Raw genomic sequence first — 16,596 nt, forward strand, 5'->3', positions numbered from 1 at the left:
TTTGATTTCACAAAATGCTGCATTGTTTGTAAAATGTCCCACGAAGATGACCTGTAACAGAACGTCTTGCATTTAGATCGGCTGTTAGGACCGAAATCATTGTCTTGTCTTTGAAAAATGTACCCGTCGGGACACGCATATTCACACTCTAGCGCGCTCCCACAGCGCTTTCATTTAAAAAGGAAAAAAAAAAACTTTCAGTGTCCTTACAACTTTTGAAGGAGGATGAGCAGAGAAGCTGGGTGCAGTGCAAAAAGTCCACGAAACAAAAATAAAACGTTTGTTTCTACTTCGAAATTGAGCATAATTTTTAGCTTATTAGCTGAATGAAACTTAGGAGGACTAAAGGTTTTCCCTAGGTGCCAAAGACGGGGCTGTCCTTTTTTCGCCTCCGTCGAAGGCATTTTACTGTCTATGTAAAACACCAACCAAGACCACTCGACCGCACAATAAGTCACTTTATTTCCACAACGGACTGCTAGTTTAGAGTTCCCGGGATAGTCTAACGCTACGGTGGGCAGCAATCAGGTGGCATCGGGCCGCGAGAAGTCCATGTTTACGCATCCCCCCAGGAGAAAGGGTACCTCAAGGGTGAACGCGTCAAGCCTGCCTGCACCTCCCCCCCCCCCCTCTCGTCCCTCGAAATTCACGCTCAAAAATTGCAGGGGGGAGATAGACGCCGCGTGCGTCGAGACGTCTACACGACTCCGGAAAGAGGTGGTGGAGGAGGGCTGTAAAGTGGGGATCTAGCCATACTCCGTCTAAAAATGGCCATGCTTCACTGCGCAATACAAAGGGAGAAGCCAGCTTACAAAAACAAAGCTCAGTCCAACATTTTTAAAGTCGGCTTCACCCCTTCAGATGATTACATTCCTGCAACGAAATTATTTTCAGGGGAAATTTAGGACATCAAAATATGGAGGCCCTAAGACCTTCGCCTATTTGACGGTTTTTCCGTACGCTGAACTCAAGTCCCAGAGTTTTCGTCCCCCACGCCGAGTTTTCGTTCCACGTGGGCGTGATAACTGGTAGGATTAGACATCGCAGCTCCGCTGTAAAGTTCAGAGCAAGCCGTGTGCGCCTAGTGGGGCAGCTCGTCGTGTAGGTCTCCGACAGCTGGCTGAGAGGCCAGCCAAGTTTACATCTATAAACATTGGCGTTTCCGCTTCGGCCCCGCAAGGCTAGGTAACAGCAAGAAAGGTGGTTCCGGTACCTTGCTCGTGATTTTCAACTGGCCGCCTAGCCGGTGAGCGGCATCGTATGCCACGTCAGTGATCCTGGTGTAGTCGTTTCCCGGACGATCAACGGTGGTCGGAATGTCATCTCAGTTCGGTACCGTTGTATCACCTAGTGCCACCGGGCGCTCAGCGGATGCCATGGCGTAGGATTTCGCCTCTGTGAAGGCGAGGGGTAGATGACCGGCGAGGTTCAGCAAAGCACATTGCGCCAGTGTTGTAATGCGATTCAACCTGGAACGAGAGTGTCGGATTTCGGAATGTCTTCAACTCGCATCGTTCAACGGAACCAAAATATAAGGTGGAGGGGGGGGGACACATACTAGTAAAATTTAGCGCAATGTTTTATTTATTAACCATCTGCCGTCCCTCTTCGCCTTCTTATGTCCTGAGTTCATTATCATGGGCGAAGCAGTTCTGATCAGGGAGGGTCCACTATATAGTGGTATTCAGCAATAAAGGCCCCTTGATTCATCCAGAGTGGTTCGCTTTCCTTCTTCCGGTAGTCATTATGTATAGTTGACGTTCATATACTCGGAACGCCCTTGGCTGCTGCCACGGGTATTCGGGCATTGCGTCCCCAAAAAGCTCTTGCCAAACTCTCAGTGTCAAACTTGCGCTAATCCCAACCAGACGAAATCCCTCCTGTCCTGCTGTAATTAATGCTGCGAGCCTCAGGATAGGATGCACAGCGTAACCTAGGGTCGCCGCCTTTACACTTCGCATGCATATGCCAATCAACATCTGATGTTGATTGGCATTTCGGCCAAGACATTTTCTGAATCGGCTTCTCTACTGAGCCGCCTTTTTATTCGATTTTATCAAGGCACGTTTAGTTCGCTGTTCCAGTCTCTTCTTGTCTACACTAGAACGATCGCCTGTGGTTTTTCCGGACGGGTGAAAAGCAACATCTAAACCGTTTCAACAGTAGCCCAAGTTACCTTTTCTTATTCTGTCAATGGGGATTTCAGGCTCGATGTAGTAATCTGCGCTGTATAAGCTCATATCATTCCGAATTTTAACGTGACGGAGAATTGAAGCGCTAGGACACAGGGACAAGCGAGTGGGACACAAGGCGCCTTGTGTGTCCTACTCGCTTGTCCCTGTGTCCTAGCGCTTCAATTCTCCGTCATATTATACCAACAGGCCCGAACCAGCACCCCCGCATTTTAGTTCTCTTGATGAAACAAGCATTCATAGGGCTTTTTTTTTTTTTAAATATCGAATTGGGGTATCTTCACGGACAGGGGCGACTGCAGTGCAAAGTACGCAGGCGAAGGCCGAAACTCGCACTGTTCTTCAACCAAAAGTTCTGAGTGCTTGCTACTTTTCTTTTCATTGTATTCTTTTCCGAATATCATTATTATGCCTTAATGCCGTACGACGTACACTGTATTCTTTATACAAAGTCATTGTTCCTGAGCGATGGGAGACCTTGCTGTGAAGCCCCGCCATGGAAGAACAGATTGCGCTGATCACCAGAGGATAGGAGTTCCTGGAAACACTGGGGCCGGAGAAGAGGGCACCACCCCATCAAGCACCTAATGGTACTAGTATGCTCAATAAAGTTCGTTCTCTCTCTCTCTCTCTCTCTCTCTCTCTCTCTCTCTCTCTCCTGGATAAACATCTTTTCTTCGAAACAACAACGTTGGTTTGGAAGGAATCCGTGTGCAACAAAGAAAGGTTTAGGGGCACAATGTCTTTATACCTGTTTTGTAACATTTGCCTCGGGCTATTTCGCTTCCCGCGCCCGAAGCAGAAATGAACACCAAAAAAAGGACGTAATCTCGAAGACTTTTCGATTAAAAAAGCAAGGTCAACAAGGTTAACGTCCTCGTTTAGTCAGCTCTTCTTATTAGCGAGGACTTCAGGCTCGAGGCAAATCGCAGAAACAACACTGCAGCCATAGGAATAAACAAAGGAGAAGCCGGCTGAACAATCTTCACTTAGGCAGTCCGTCTGCTTTTTTTCTTCATTTTCATCACCGAAGCTTTAGTCCAGGACTGGCCCGCGGTGTATTGAAACATTTAACTCGCAATCGTTCATGACCTCGGGCAGTTCTAGCCGCGTTCTTCTTTTTGCTCAAAACGTTTTACGATGTAATTTATTCACGATGCACCTTTTACAGTTGCCGCTTCTCACTTTAGCACCCCTTACGGGTATTCTCCCGCCTAAGTGCAAAAAGCTCGACAGGTTCAGCGCTCCCCATAAAGTGCCACTTTTTATCTCTCTCGTTTCAACGCCTTCCTAATGTTTTTGTTGCTGTCTTAATTACGTCTAAGCGGGTTTAAAACTTTTGGGAACCGGTAACGAAATGACTGTTATAAAGCGCTCGGGCATGAAAAACGGGATAGGTGTTTAAAACTTTGGGGCAGCGGTAACAAACGGGCATTTAGAGAGCCAGTATGTAAGAAAAACGGCACGTAAGTTCGTAGCCTTTGAGCGCCACTTTTCTTTTTTTTTTGGCGCTCGCCGGTGATTGTTGGAAGAGAAATCGTAGTTTCTTGTGTTTCTGCTTCCGGGAAACAATAATCATAACCGACTGTCAATCAGACTATTACCGTACTTCACAGGCCAAATATCCACAGCTTTTCTCTAGATCCTCCGATGCGCCAGAGACCTTCCAGAAGCCAACACAATGTGTACGTCTTGACACACACACTGTGTCAAGACGTACACAAGGCGAGCTAAACCAAAAAGTGCTAGGCGGCCGTACTAAGCGAGCCGATTCTAAACATCACCTAGCATATTCAATATGAAAAGCCTTCTCCACGTGCTGTCAGAGTTTCCCTTTCTATTTCCGGCCATGCTTCTACATGAATGGGTAATTTTCAGGTCCCTGCTTTTTTTTTTATTTTTCTGCTACCTCAACAGCCTCTACCCCTCCATTCCGTGTCGGTCGCACTAATATCGCCTTTCGTAGACGTACCAAGAGCTTTGGTCGCGACCACAGAATATAAGCCTTGAAACTGTGTCGTTTTGCAACCGTCAAGCAGCCGCCATTCATCTTAACAGCCACGCGACCACCACCGCGATAATGGGAAGAACACCAGAGTGCGCACATCGTCCCTGCATATAGTCTGCAGATTGTTGCCGCACCTAAACATAGTGCCCTGTTGTTGTTTTTTTTTTTGTGTTCTCTCTCACTGGTTTGGCGTGCCATATTTGCACAGGCATTCCCATTTCATCATGTCCCGGTTCCGCCCCCTTCCAAAAGAGGTCGTCCTTGCTCTACCAATTTTTTACCCGACCGTATTTAACGACGAGTGCTCGCTCTCGGCGCAGCACAACGTCGTCCCCAATGAGGACGCGCAGGCGGCACACATCAGAGACTCGGTCCTGTTTTAACGAGGGAGCATTCGCAACCAGTTTCAGATGGTCGGCTGAGCTGTGTCTTCAGCAGGCCCGTGTGCCTGAGTTATGTCCAAATGTTTTTTTATGACAATCTGTATAGACTGAAAGCAGACAACGACTGCGTCCGACTGAGCGGTGCTCCGTATGGTGACTAAACAAAGTGAGCCGCTTTATCTGAATGGTGGCGACAATGTTTCTGGCCGTAAGGCACTACAGCCTTCTTTTTAGTGCAGCTATACAGGCGCCAGAAGGCCTTCGAAGTTGAAACGAATGTAACGGGGGGCAGTGGCCTCGTTATGCACTCAGGAGAATGGGGATGCACTGGACCATAAATATTGTTACGTACCGTACGTGTCGTTACTATCTGAAACGAAATAGTAGAAGCTCCCTTTAAGTGGGAATTATCGGAAAATGAGTGAGCCGCTCTGCTATATACCTCGTTTTAACGGCGAAGCTGTTTAGCAATTCCTCGATTCCCGTGTTGCACAAAACTCAGTATAACAGTATAAAAAAATGAAATCACCGGCTTTGATCGGATTCGTACCTGTGTCTGGAAGATCAACGGAGTTACTCAGTCGTCTTACTCACTCGTCTGCGACCTTGAGTTAGTATTCGAGAGTCAAACGGCTCCCTCACTCGGCTGGGACTGTGGCGAAGCCGCGAAAGGAATCACCACACCTGCTCGACAGAGAAACGTGACAGGGTACACGTTGCACCTGCGGGCGCTAAGTTTAGGTGTGCTCACTCCGTGCGTTCGCCCTGCTTCTTTGATTTGCTTCTTATTCACCGTTATAGCAACACAGATGGATTAAAATTGCGGCAGTGAAGAAGAAGCAAATCGGCTGCAATCGTCAGCTTAAACATTCGTGATGGTAGTGAAGGTGAGTACATCTTCGCCACCTTCCCGTCTTACGCGTTAATGTGAGCTTCCTTCATTTGTTTTTGCTCTTTAGAAACGTTTTGCAGGGCGCACTTTATTTCCTGTGGCAATATAAGTTATTTCATGCCGCCCCTTAATATACTCTCCAAAAGGCCCCATCTATGCTTAAAGTGATTTACGCAAATGGCGTCTCTAAATTTGGCTTCCCTACTGCACACAGCTGCCTTGAAAGTGCGCTCTTGACTTTCACGAAGTAAATTTTTTGTTTGTTTATTTACTTAATGTACCCACAGGACCATAAGGCATTAGAGAGGGAAGTGGTTACATACAGTAAAGCACTGATAAAGGCAGTAAAATAAAAAAAAACGTTACAAAAATGGCTTCTAAACATACATTCATGGCTGACGCGTAGTGAGGAAAGTAGAAAGATAAGTTGACTTCTTTTTTCACAATATCAGCTAATGAACACCAACAGGACAAAAAAGAAAAAAAAAGACTCTTAATTATACAATGTTAGCTACTGTGTTCTTGAATGATTCATGAATAATAATGGCAGCGGTTGATGCAGGAAGGTGGTTAAATTCGACTGAAATCTTGGGTACAAAAGACTGAAAGGACGCATTTGATCTTCACGATGGTATTCCTACTTTACTAGCATGATGCAAGCGGAGCGAGCTAAAGTGTGGAGGTAAAATAAGCTGATGAGGTAGCTGTGAGTGATAAATTTTCCTATGGAACTGACAGAAGCGTAAAAGGTTTCGGCCAGAAGATATCGGAGGCAGTTGAAGGCTACATTTCATCGAAGTTATGCTGGCAGTGCGAATAAAGTTAGAAAGAATGAATGAATCGAACAGGGTATTTTGTACCATTTATAGGGACTGAGGTAGGGTATCGTGATATAAATACCACGCGGGTGCCGCATACTGAAGCGTGGGAAGAAATAATGTTTTGCACATTAGTTGTTTAAGTGATGAGGGGCTTTTGGGAAGTTGCGTCGCAGGTATACTAACGTGAGGCTAGCATTTGCAATTACATCCTCGGTGTGACTGGTACAATTGAGATCGGCGGAAATGTGAACACCGAGGTATTTATAAGACGACACATGATCTAATCGGGAGTCATAAATAAATTAAGTAGGTAGCTGGTGAGGTGTTCTGGGGACACACAAATGTTTAGCGTTCACACATTTTAGGACACACATTTGTTAGCGTTCGGTTCCATCAGCCAAATTTCTCACCAGAAAAAAATAACGTTAAGATAGGATCGCCAGGCGGTTATGTCATGGTCACAAGTTATTTCCCGGTACACAGCACAGTCGTCGACGAATAAATGAATGTTGGAAGAAACGCATGCAGCCAAATCGGTAATGTAAATAACGAAAAGAGGACCAAGCACTCAGCCTTGTGGCACACCGGAATGGACATGTGTTAGCTCAGAGTTAACATTATTAGCAGACACAAACTGAGAACGGTTGTTAAGAAAAAACTCAAGCTAAGATAAAAGTTTGGAATCAAGGTTAAGCTGATGCAGTATAAATAACAATGACCCGCCTTATGAAAAGCATTGGAAAAATCGAGGAAAATGCAATCGGCACTAGAGATCTGGTCAAGGAAAGTATGTAGTTTATGTGCGAACAACGCAAGGTGAGTCTCACGTGAGTACGTTTTCCTAAAGACATGTTGTGATAGAGAAAAATAGGAGTTGTATTTCAAAATCTACCTAGATTAGAGAATATTATATGTTCTGTTAGTCTGCAAAATATAATAGGTAATGAAATAGGGGGTCGTTGAGGGGTGAGTGTCTTTTACCAGATTTGGGGAGTAGAGCCGCATTCCCGATTTTAAATTGATATTGTACGACCCCATGATTAAGCGACTGCTGAAGATGTTTGTTAGTATTATGGAATAAAAGAAACTAGTACTGATCAAAATTGTTTAGCTGATTTGGTCGCAATCAGGTGCACTTGATGATTTTATTGATATAATAGATTTTTCTACATGACAAGAATCGCTGGTACGAGGAGGCATCTGGCTGGGATTATAATGGCGAGATACGTGTAGTAGGCCATTATTGATTTCAAAAACGTTGGATGAAAATACTTTGTTCAGAACTTGAGCACACCGGTTTGATGGAATACAGGTGTTACTAATATCAGAAAGTGTTAAACTCGCCATATTTAAGGACGGTTTTAACTCGGCAAAACATTTTACGTCAGTCCTTAGCATCGATGGAAATGTAATAAGAAAAATTATTTGGCCTTTTTAAGAGCGTTGACATAATCTTTGGATGCGGTCGTGTGGGCAGACAAACGAAAAGAGCTGGGAAACAGGGCGGATACCTTGTACAAACGCTTTTTTCGGTTAGATAAGCATTTTAAGTGTGTAGAGTACCATGACGCGTAGTCATTAGACAATATAGTGCGAGGGGATATGTAGGCAGTGGGTATGTATCGAGTAGCCAGTGACGCCATCACACGATCGCTATGCTTCAAAGCTTCAGTTTTTTCTTCTAGTGCCAAGAGACGCGTTTGAAGGTTCTGTATGCTGGCATAGTTTTCTTTTGACCAGCTTGGAGGGTTTCAAAGCAAGCCTCCGAATCAGCCTGACTGCTTGCCGTATGTATAGAACGCGACTGCAGGTCTGTGAGCAGGTGAAACATATTGTTCATTTGCACGGCGGGATCATCGGGCAAGGTTTTAGGAGCAAGGAAGTCAGCGGAGCGAGTCTTGAGACCGGGATTAGCTGCACCATCTTCGTATAAGAGACGTTTGCAGAGAAACACAGTCATAGATAATATATTAACATGTGTGTGGTTATTCCAGGTTCACCAGACACTTTTAGTTGCATTTGAGAGAAAGGCATGAGTAACTTACCTGGATGGCAAAGGGGACACGTGCTCTCAGGGTGGTTGCGCCCTTTCGCCATGCCCACTGAATCCGAGGCATTGAACAGGGGGCTTTGTAGGTCTAGTTGAAGGTGCCGTCGGGGAGCGGGGCGCCACTGCGGGAAGCAGATTAAGGTAAACCCGATTAACATTTTCCTAAAAGCGCGCACTTGAAAACGATAATCATATAGTTATAAACAATGCTACAACTTGAAAGTGCAATAACCTCCTGCTATAGTTAAAATTCCCAAGCAAATCATCGTTTACTTCTATGCGGTACTCTTACTGTGCTTTCTCATGATGTCATTGAGAAAAGAACTTGTAACGTACAAGCAACGCGTTACGATTACCTTTCACAAGTTCGAGATGTCGGACCGGCGAAGACCAGTGGTCAGGAAGCAAAAATCATTAAGTAAGGTGTAGCCTGGGCCCGTTCGTTCATAATTGCTGAATAAGCAAATCAGCGAGAAAAAAGCGCTAGACGAAGAAGAGAAACAAAGGCACGAGTACAGTCACAGGTGACTGTTCTTGTGCCTTTCTTTCTCCTCTTCGTGCAGCGTTCCTTTCGCTGGTTTGTTTATTGAGCAGAAACCGTAAGAAATATGACTAAATCACGAGGAATGCGGTGCATTAGATAGCGCGAAATGACAAAGTAATTACGTGGTACAGCGCGGAGCAGAAGGTTCAGGAACATATTTCTGGTAAACACTATCAAGTTGAGACTCACCACCGAAATCAAGCTCCTACCACCAGCAGTTACTCCGTTGGTGCATATGCCCATGAGAGCCGGTGCTTGCTTCGATCGAAATGTCGTAGAAAGATTACAATCCTTGGGCCGCCTCTGCCACGTTACTCCCTATCGTTACCCCCTCTCATTAATCCCCATCTCCAGTTCTTCAGGCTCTTCCACTCACATCGTGAATGCAAACTCGATTCAATTTTCCGTGTCTGGACTATTCGCTCGCTATTTGTGGGGATTTTTTGTTTCTTTTGGGCTTGGCACAGCTCGAGCTGTTTTGCTTTATTGTTTTTTAGAGCCCAGCTCTAAAGCGCCCGCTAGTGTGGTTTTCCGTCACCATCGGCCTCGTTGTAACTGAGCGAACAAAGAGGACACCAAAGATAGACGTGATATAGCGAGCAGGAAATCGGAGGAGGAAAGTGGGAAAAGTGTGACGGGTAGTGTGGTATGCCGACATGCTCGGCGACGGCGACGCGTTGCGAAGTAACGCCAGAGTACAGCACGCACCGTTGACTGATGACGCGAACACATCCCGAGACGCAGCAGCGATGCGCCGTCATCCAGAAGACTGCACTTTGCGCTGCGCTGAAATGCGCATTAGGGGGTATCGCAATTACCAGCCGTTTTTTTTTTAATTCCGCCCCCTTCGACACCGCCTTTGTTGCGTTTGTGCTGCGAAACAGTATATGTATAACCTTCCCCCCTCCCCCCGGTCTTTATTCCTGTGAAGTCGCCTTACTCGGGGCCGCTCCTAGGCTCCTCTTCGCCACCCCCGGTCCCTCTTACAAGAAATTTTACTTTCCTTGCTACCAAAGATGCGTCGTTCGCAAGTTCCACAATCGGCTGACAATGGTGATTCACCCTTATCAGATGACTGCGGAGAATCCACGAAAGCACAAATGGAAGCAAAAACGACCGAAAACCGCCACTGTCTTTACCGCCAAAAAGTCCACCTCGCCGAGTAGGTCCGAATTCCTCGTGGCTGAAAAGAAATTTGCCCATTTGGAACGCCGGTGTATTTAAAGTGGAAGTATGCTACCGTTACAGGTTGCCGGTTTCTGCTAGCACGGGAAAGCGGTGAAAGGAGGGGGCGTGCACGCACAGCTGGAATTCAGGCCGCTGCTGATGTCGTGCTCGTTGTGCTAGTGGGAGATTTAAATTTGGAAGTCTCATGGCTCGATGTGCCCTGTCAGCGGTTTGGGTCTTGGTTCATGTGTTACTGTGTTACACAGACAGTAACATGCCCACGACGGGGGAAGAAGAAGGGCGGTCACATTTTTCTCCTCTAGAATAAAGCTCCCGGCCTTACAGGTTTTAAATCACTGTGAGACCAACGTATGTCATTGGCCTAGAGCAACAAGAGCGGGATTTGAAGGAGCATTCGTCCGAACAGAAGAGCGAATTCGCTCGAAAACAAAAAACGCTGACGCCACCGTTACTTCCTCAAGTTACAGGTCGTCGAGTAGCTGCGAATCCCTCCCGGATAAACTGCAGCTTTCCCGCTTGGAACGCCGACGCCGAATACGGCAGTAAATAGGCTATATAACATGCCGGAAGCACCTTGGCGCGGAAAAGAAAAGTGATTGATCGATAGATCGATCGATTGATTGATTGATTAATTGACTGATTCATTCATTGTTTCATTGATTGCGGAGTTTAACGCGCCGATGCTTCACAGGTGATGAGGTGCGCCGTCGTGGACGACTCCGGATTAATTTTGACCACCTGGGGATCTTTAACGTGCCCCGAAATCTAGAACATATTGACGCTTCTGCTTTTCGCCTCCATCAGAAAAGCGGCCGCCACGGCCGAGAATCGAACCCGCGTCGTCGTGCTCAGCAGCACAACACCTTATCCACTGAACCACCGCTGCGGGTGAACAAGAAAAGTGAAAGACGTAAAGGAAGTTCTGATGTAAACATACGCAGAAACGATGAGCTCGACTGTGGGTGCGACGATAACAAACGTACCGCCACACGATGCTCTGGTGTATGCACGAGACAGACAGACAGACAGACAGAGCGTGAGAATCGAACTTCATTTTACAAGCAGCCTTAGTCCTTAGTACGGCTTTCATGCGGCGACTTCTTTTGGGGAGAGCGCCAGTTTGAGGACCTGCTGGAGGTCCTCATGACCATGAAACCAGTGGGTGGCGTGGAGTAATTGGGTCGTTACATTACCAGTGAAGCTTCTCTTGGCCGAGACTTTCACGAAACGAAATGTGGCAACGCGGTTGCAGCATGCGGAAAGGGAATATCTCATCGAGGAGGTGAGCAAGCGCCGAGCGCACATACAGGAAGTTTAGAAAGTTTCCGAACGAGACGCTTATATAGGCGAAGTTTCTCTAAACTACTAATTATGGTGGCAACGTTTATACTTTTGAACGCTGTTCAGCAAAAAAGAAAACACTAGGCATATTTCAGTAAAGACGTAGTACATTAGGGATATTTGCATTGTTCTTTTAATAAAAAATACATGGATGGTTGATGTTTGCGCAAGCAAATAAAGAAAACGCCATCTGATGATGATGATTAGTGGTTCTTCTTTGAATCCGGGCGTCCGTTGTGAGAAACCAACCTGCCTGTTTTATTCCTCTTACTTGACCGACTCCTAGTTATCCTAATAGATTTGACCCTTTGATCTCCCCCTCACCCCTGCTTCAAACTCCCATCGCTCCCTCCGGACTTCTTTCCTCCTCCCCGCTGTTCTAAATTCTCATCCGTTTGATTACCCTACCTGGGTACCCATATCTTCCCTATATATCATCTACCATATTCCAGCCGCCTCTTCTGCCTGAAGTTGAGGCTCCACCGCACCCCAAACCCAGACTCCGCCGACGACGTTTCCCCTCGCCCCACAGCGGACGTACATCTGTGCAGTCCTTGACAATATAGCCTATAGTTTCAGGATCATTGCCGCAGCGATTACAAGTTTCATGCTGCTGCCTGTAGATGAAGGTGTATGCCCAGGTTCTCATGCACCCCGCCAGTGCTTCAAAGAGCTGTGCACTGCATTTTAGTACTGCAATAGAACCCTCCCTTCCTGATTTCTCGTTTCTCTGTCCTATTATTCTAAGGTTTTTTTCGCTTCCGTTCTCTGTACCAACTTCATCGCCTCCGCTGCTTTTGCCTGCTTTTTAACTGTTGTTCATGCCCCACTTTCCCCTACGAACTTTCCGTAGCGCTTGGCCAGCTGTCCGGTCCTCCGTCTCCACCGCGTGTCCATGCTCCTCATATGAAGGTACTTAAAGACTCTCGGGGCCCATTTTGTGTTCTCCTTGTGGCGAAGTCTCTCCTCAAACTTCATCTTCGTCTGCACCTCTTTTGCCTCCAACGACAACCAGCCCATATCCACCGCTTCGTTCGTAGTTTTGCCGAGGGCAAGTAGGTCCAGTCACCCTGCCGCCCGCTGATTTACCTGCAGGCCCACTTCGGTCTCTGGTGCCATGCAGAGAACCAAATTACCGTAAGTCAATCCTGATACCATGACACCTTTCCAGACTCCCCTTACCACCTCGTATTTTTTGCATCCCCAGAGGGCTCTATGCTTCATTACAGCCACGTTCCGTCTTCCTTTCGTCTTAGGGTGAGCCTCATGCGCATGCGTGTAATCTTCGCTGTCGTGAAGCCAAACTCGTGAATATTCATATTTCTTTCCTCCTGGTATTTCTGCTTGTTGCACTGATACTGTTTTGGCTCCACTTCGTCGTTAAACATCATGATCCTCGATGTTTCGTTGCTAAGGATAGCCCTTGGTGTGTCGCTTCTTCGCCGCATACATCTATCAAGCCCTGAATACCAATCCCGTTATCCGCCATCAACAGTACGTCGTCTGCCTACATTCATCCTGGAACCCGTTGTTCCATCACCTGCCTGGCCGTTTTTTTTTATGTATGATAAGCTTCCTTTCTAACCCCGCCACGTACATCATGAACAGCCGTGGGGAGAGAGGACATCCTTGTTTCAAACCCTTGAAGGTGTATACAGGCCTATTTCATGTTATCCCCTCCCACACGTTTTGGACTTCATTCTCCCGGGAAAGTTCCCTGAATAAATTAAATAAATAATAAATTCTGCCCCTACGCCCTCTTCCTCCATGATATTCTATAGCCGCTCCCTCTCCACATTATAATACGCCGCTTTAATGTCTAGAAAGGCTAACAACAAAGGACGGTTTTGCATCTTCGCCACCTTCATGCGTTGGCTTACTACAAATAAGTGGTTGTCTAGTCTCCTGTCTTTTCGAAAGTGATGAGTGAGTGACTAACACGACCGGGGCCCACCTGTCATCTCAAGAGGGGATGAGGGAGCCTGGTAGGAATGGTTAAACACTTTTGCGTAAACTTTTGTCTGCATAGGGTTTAACGCGGTGCGAATGTCAAACAAATAACATAGCATTGGCAAGCAGACATCATCATTATAATTGCCCCCGAAGGCACATTTTACCGTTCCCTGAGAGCCCCCGCCAGGTTTTGGATATACAGTTTTCTCTTAATTCATCCTTCGGTGAAAGTTGCCGGGCACCTGGCATGTCACTTTGCATTCATTCCAAGCAGAGGTCTCGACTTCAAGGAGTTTACTATCTTGCCTTACAGTCCCAGGATGCGGAGTCGGGCTGGCGGCGATGTCTAGAGGCACCAAAGTTTCATGTTTATTACACCGCTTTATTTGACGATAGAAGTGACCCGTGATCGATCGCCTCGCTGAAACAAATCTCACGGCTTTTCTCCTCCTCTTCCGCTTCTTAATCTCACTTTCCTTATCCTGCGCTCGAGCGTTCTCGTTCTTGGGTTGCATTGTTCGCTTGGGGGCGCCGGCCTTTCTATAGGCGCCTGTGCCTTGCGTCAACCTTGTTTGCATAAAGTTTCCGCTTTAGCCAGCACTCTGTTTTTAGGCTGCGCTTCGAGCTCGATGGCATTACCATGGCGACGGCGATGCATCGAAGATCAATTTGGCACTGGTAGCGAGGCGCCTTCCCCCAGTTTGTCTTTTCGTCGCCTCGTTCACTTCCTGATTCGGGCAATCGCAGTATCAAAATTTCATTTCTTTCTGCCAGCCACACTGCCAACCGCCAAAGCATGTCCATCCTTGTCGCGGGCATGGTTTAGGTAGACAGAAAATAGCGTACGCTTGTTATTGTACCTTTAGGCCTGCGTACCAACCCTCCCGCTTTATCCCTTTCTTCCTGGTTTTTAGCGTGGATGACGCTGTAGTGGCACCAAATGCGATAATTTATAGAAAAGTGAATCCATCTAGATACGTAACGTTAAAATCAGCATCATGATATCTTTCTATTAGTGACCCTGCTTGCCCTCCCTTATCCAGCAATGATTACGCAAAATTCCTGCCCCACCCCCAACTAAGAATTCAACTTGCGTGGAAGACGAAATATAATTTTTTTAGTAATTTGAGGTTCTTTACATTGAACCTTCTGTTCCGCCTTGTTGATCTTTCTTATCCCCGGACCTTAGCGCTCGCCCCGTGTAACTGTCTCTTCCTTTGTTCCTGTTTTGTCGCACCTTTAACCATGTGGAAGTCGTGTCACCAACTAGCCCAAATTTCTGCGTTGAATAGCCTGCATACCTCCTGTCCGCGGTGGCCTAGTAGCAGTGGACTCCTGCAACTGCGGTGACTTGTCGCCTACGCAAGCTATCAAAGTGGGAGGGAGAAAGGCACCCCGCACAAAACGGGATCCTTCTTCTGTGGATTCCCTGTGCGCCATTTACCGCTACTCGGCTGCCGTGCACTGAGCATTTACAAATACGCATCAGGCTGCCTCACAAAAGGCAAGAGCAAACAAGGCAAATTGAATGAGCTGTTTTAAACGGAGCACCGCTTAGCGAAAGTAGATTTCCCTAGTTTGTTTTTTAAGGAGAAAAGAAATAAAACACCATGGTCCCTTTGCTGTAATTTAACGTACAACCGCCGCAACACGACATGGATAAATTGTCTTATTGTGTGCGTATTGATTTGCTTGCATGCAATTTCTAGAGGATATATTTTCTCGCATTCCGGATAATGCAGACCGGCCGAGTATTGAAGGCGTCGTCACAGCTGAAGTAAGAACAGGGCAGCGGAGAGCATGAAAAAGGGAGAGCTTGTTTGAACCAACACATTTTAGACATGATCAAGACCTTATAAAGCGAAAGCCACTCTGCTTGTGCGAGTTTCCAAGCTTAAAAAAACTTTACGAAACGCTACGGGCACAGGCCTAAACAGGGCGTGTCTGGCCAATCGCATGTCCAAAATGACATGGGAAGCGTAAGCTGTAAGCCTGTAATCTTACTTAGGAGGCGTTCTTTCAAAACACTTCTCTGGCAAATATGAAGAAAAAATGTAGTTATAACCTGCAACCTAAAAAAATTACTTAGCCAATTACTGCACGATAAACAGTACCTGTGCGTAGTATTGTGAATAAAAATGCGTTCAAAATTATCGGCTTTCCTTTTCCCACTAGACGGTGTCCTAAATACTTCAGAATGCACGTGATAGCAATTTCTAAGTAGAATGTGTAAAATTTACATTTTAACGTTTGTGTATGGGTGATCGTTCTTTTAAAATAATGATAGAAGCTACCCAATGTTGGGGGGGGGGGGCAGTGTCGCGCATAAAACAGTCTAGTAGTTATTTGTCCGCTAAATTAAACTTCACTATTGCGTATACAGTAAGTGAAGGGCACCGAATACAGTCGCTGATAGAGTAAATCGGTGCTTGGAACATTATGTTTCGCAATACCAACAGCGTAGCCATTGTTTTGAGGCTACCAAAACCTGCGATATTGTCCATCTCGCAAATGAGCCCACAGCTTCGAGCCTGCCTTTGAACGGTACTAAGTTCTGATACGGAATTAGCGGAGGCTGATAATGCATCGCAACTCTTCCGTGCTGTGGACACGCACCGCTCCCATTTCTTGCATAAACTTCGAGAAAAAATCTCGGCAGTCGACCCCATGCACAACGGTCTTCAGGGATAGGCGTGCCAATGTCTCCGTGCTTTGTCGTAACAAGGCTCGGTGAACGTGAAACCGGCGACGCTCTTCGCACAGCCCTATGCCAGTGGCCCATTGTCGGGAAACGCTGTGATGGCATTGTGGTTCTCTGCTATTGCCGGAACGGGGTTCCCGAACAATGTGTCCGTGGCTACCTCCCGGCTGAGGTGGACAACACACAGGTGCAATTTAAACCGGCTTATGTGCACGATTCCTCCAAGAGGGCCAAACAGACGAAACGAGAAGACATAGTGGAGCTGCAATAAATATCCCTATGGTGCATGCCACAACTGGCTGTTACGCAGAAGGTGTCAAACACATGCCGCACGACCTTGTGCGTATGACTACAGTCAAACCCGGCTATAACGAACCCGGATAGAGCGAATTATGCTATATATCGAACAAAAATAAATCAGTTACGGAAATACACGCAAAACATATTCCTTATAACGAACTTCACATCTGATATATCGAACTCGGCGTGCCTAGAATGGCCGCCAAATGCATGGTTTCAGTGC

At 46.6% G+C, this 16,596-nt stretch overlaps 1 long non-coding RNA gene across 1 annotated transcript in view; it reads right to left on the reverse strand.

Annotated features, from left to right (window-relative positions):
• Positions 1-459: 459 nt before the first annotated feature.
• LOC144180418 (uncharacterized) overlaps positions 460-16,596 on the reverse strand; it is a 38,118-nt gene continuing 21,981 nt past the window's right edge. Inside the window, exons 4-5 of the long non-coding RNA XR_013324410.1 lie at positions 8,342-8,468; positions 460-1,469 (exon numbers count right to left, since the gene is read on the reverse strand). This is a non-coding gene — a long non-coding RNA (uncharacterized LOC144180418). The remainder of the gene's footprint in view (positions 1,470-8,341; positions 8,469-16,596) is intronic.

This window comes from Haemaphysalis longicornis, unplaced genomic scaffold (assembly GCF_048455015.1).
Source record: "Haemaphysalis longicornis isolate Haplotype H1 unplaced genomic scaffold, Haemaphysalis longicornis Haplotype H1 scaffold_4, whole genome shotgun sequence".
NCBI classification, from domain to species: Eukaryota; Metazoa; Arthropoda; class Arachnida; order Ixodida; family Ixodidae; genus Haemaphysalis; species Haemaphysalis longicornis.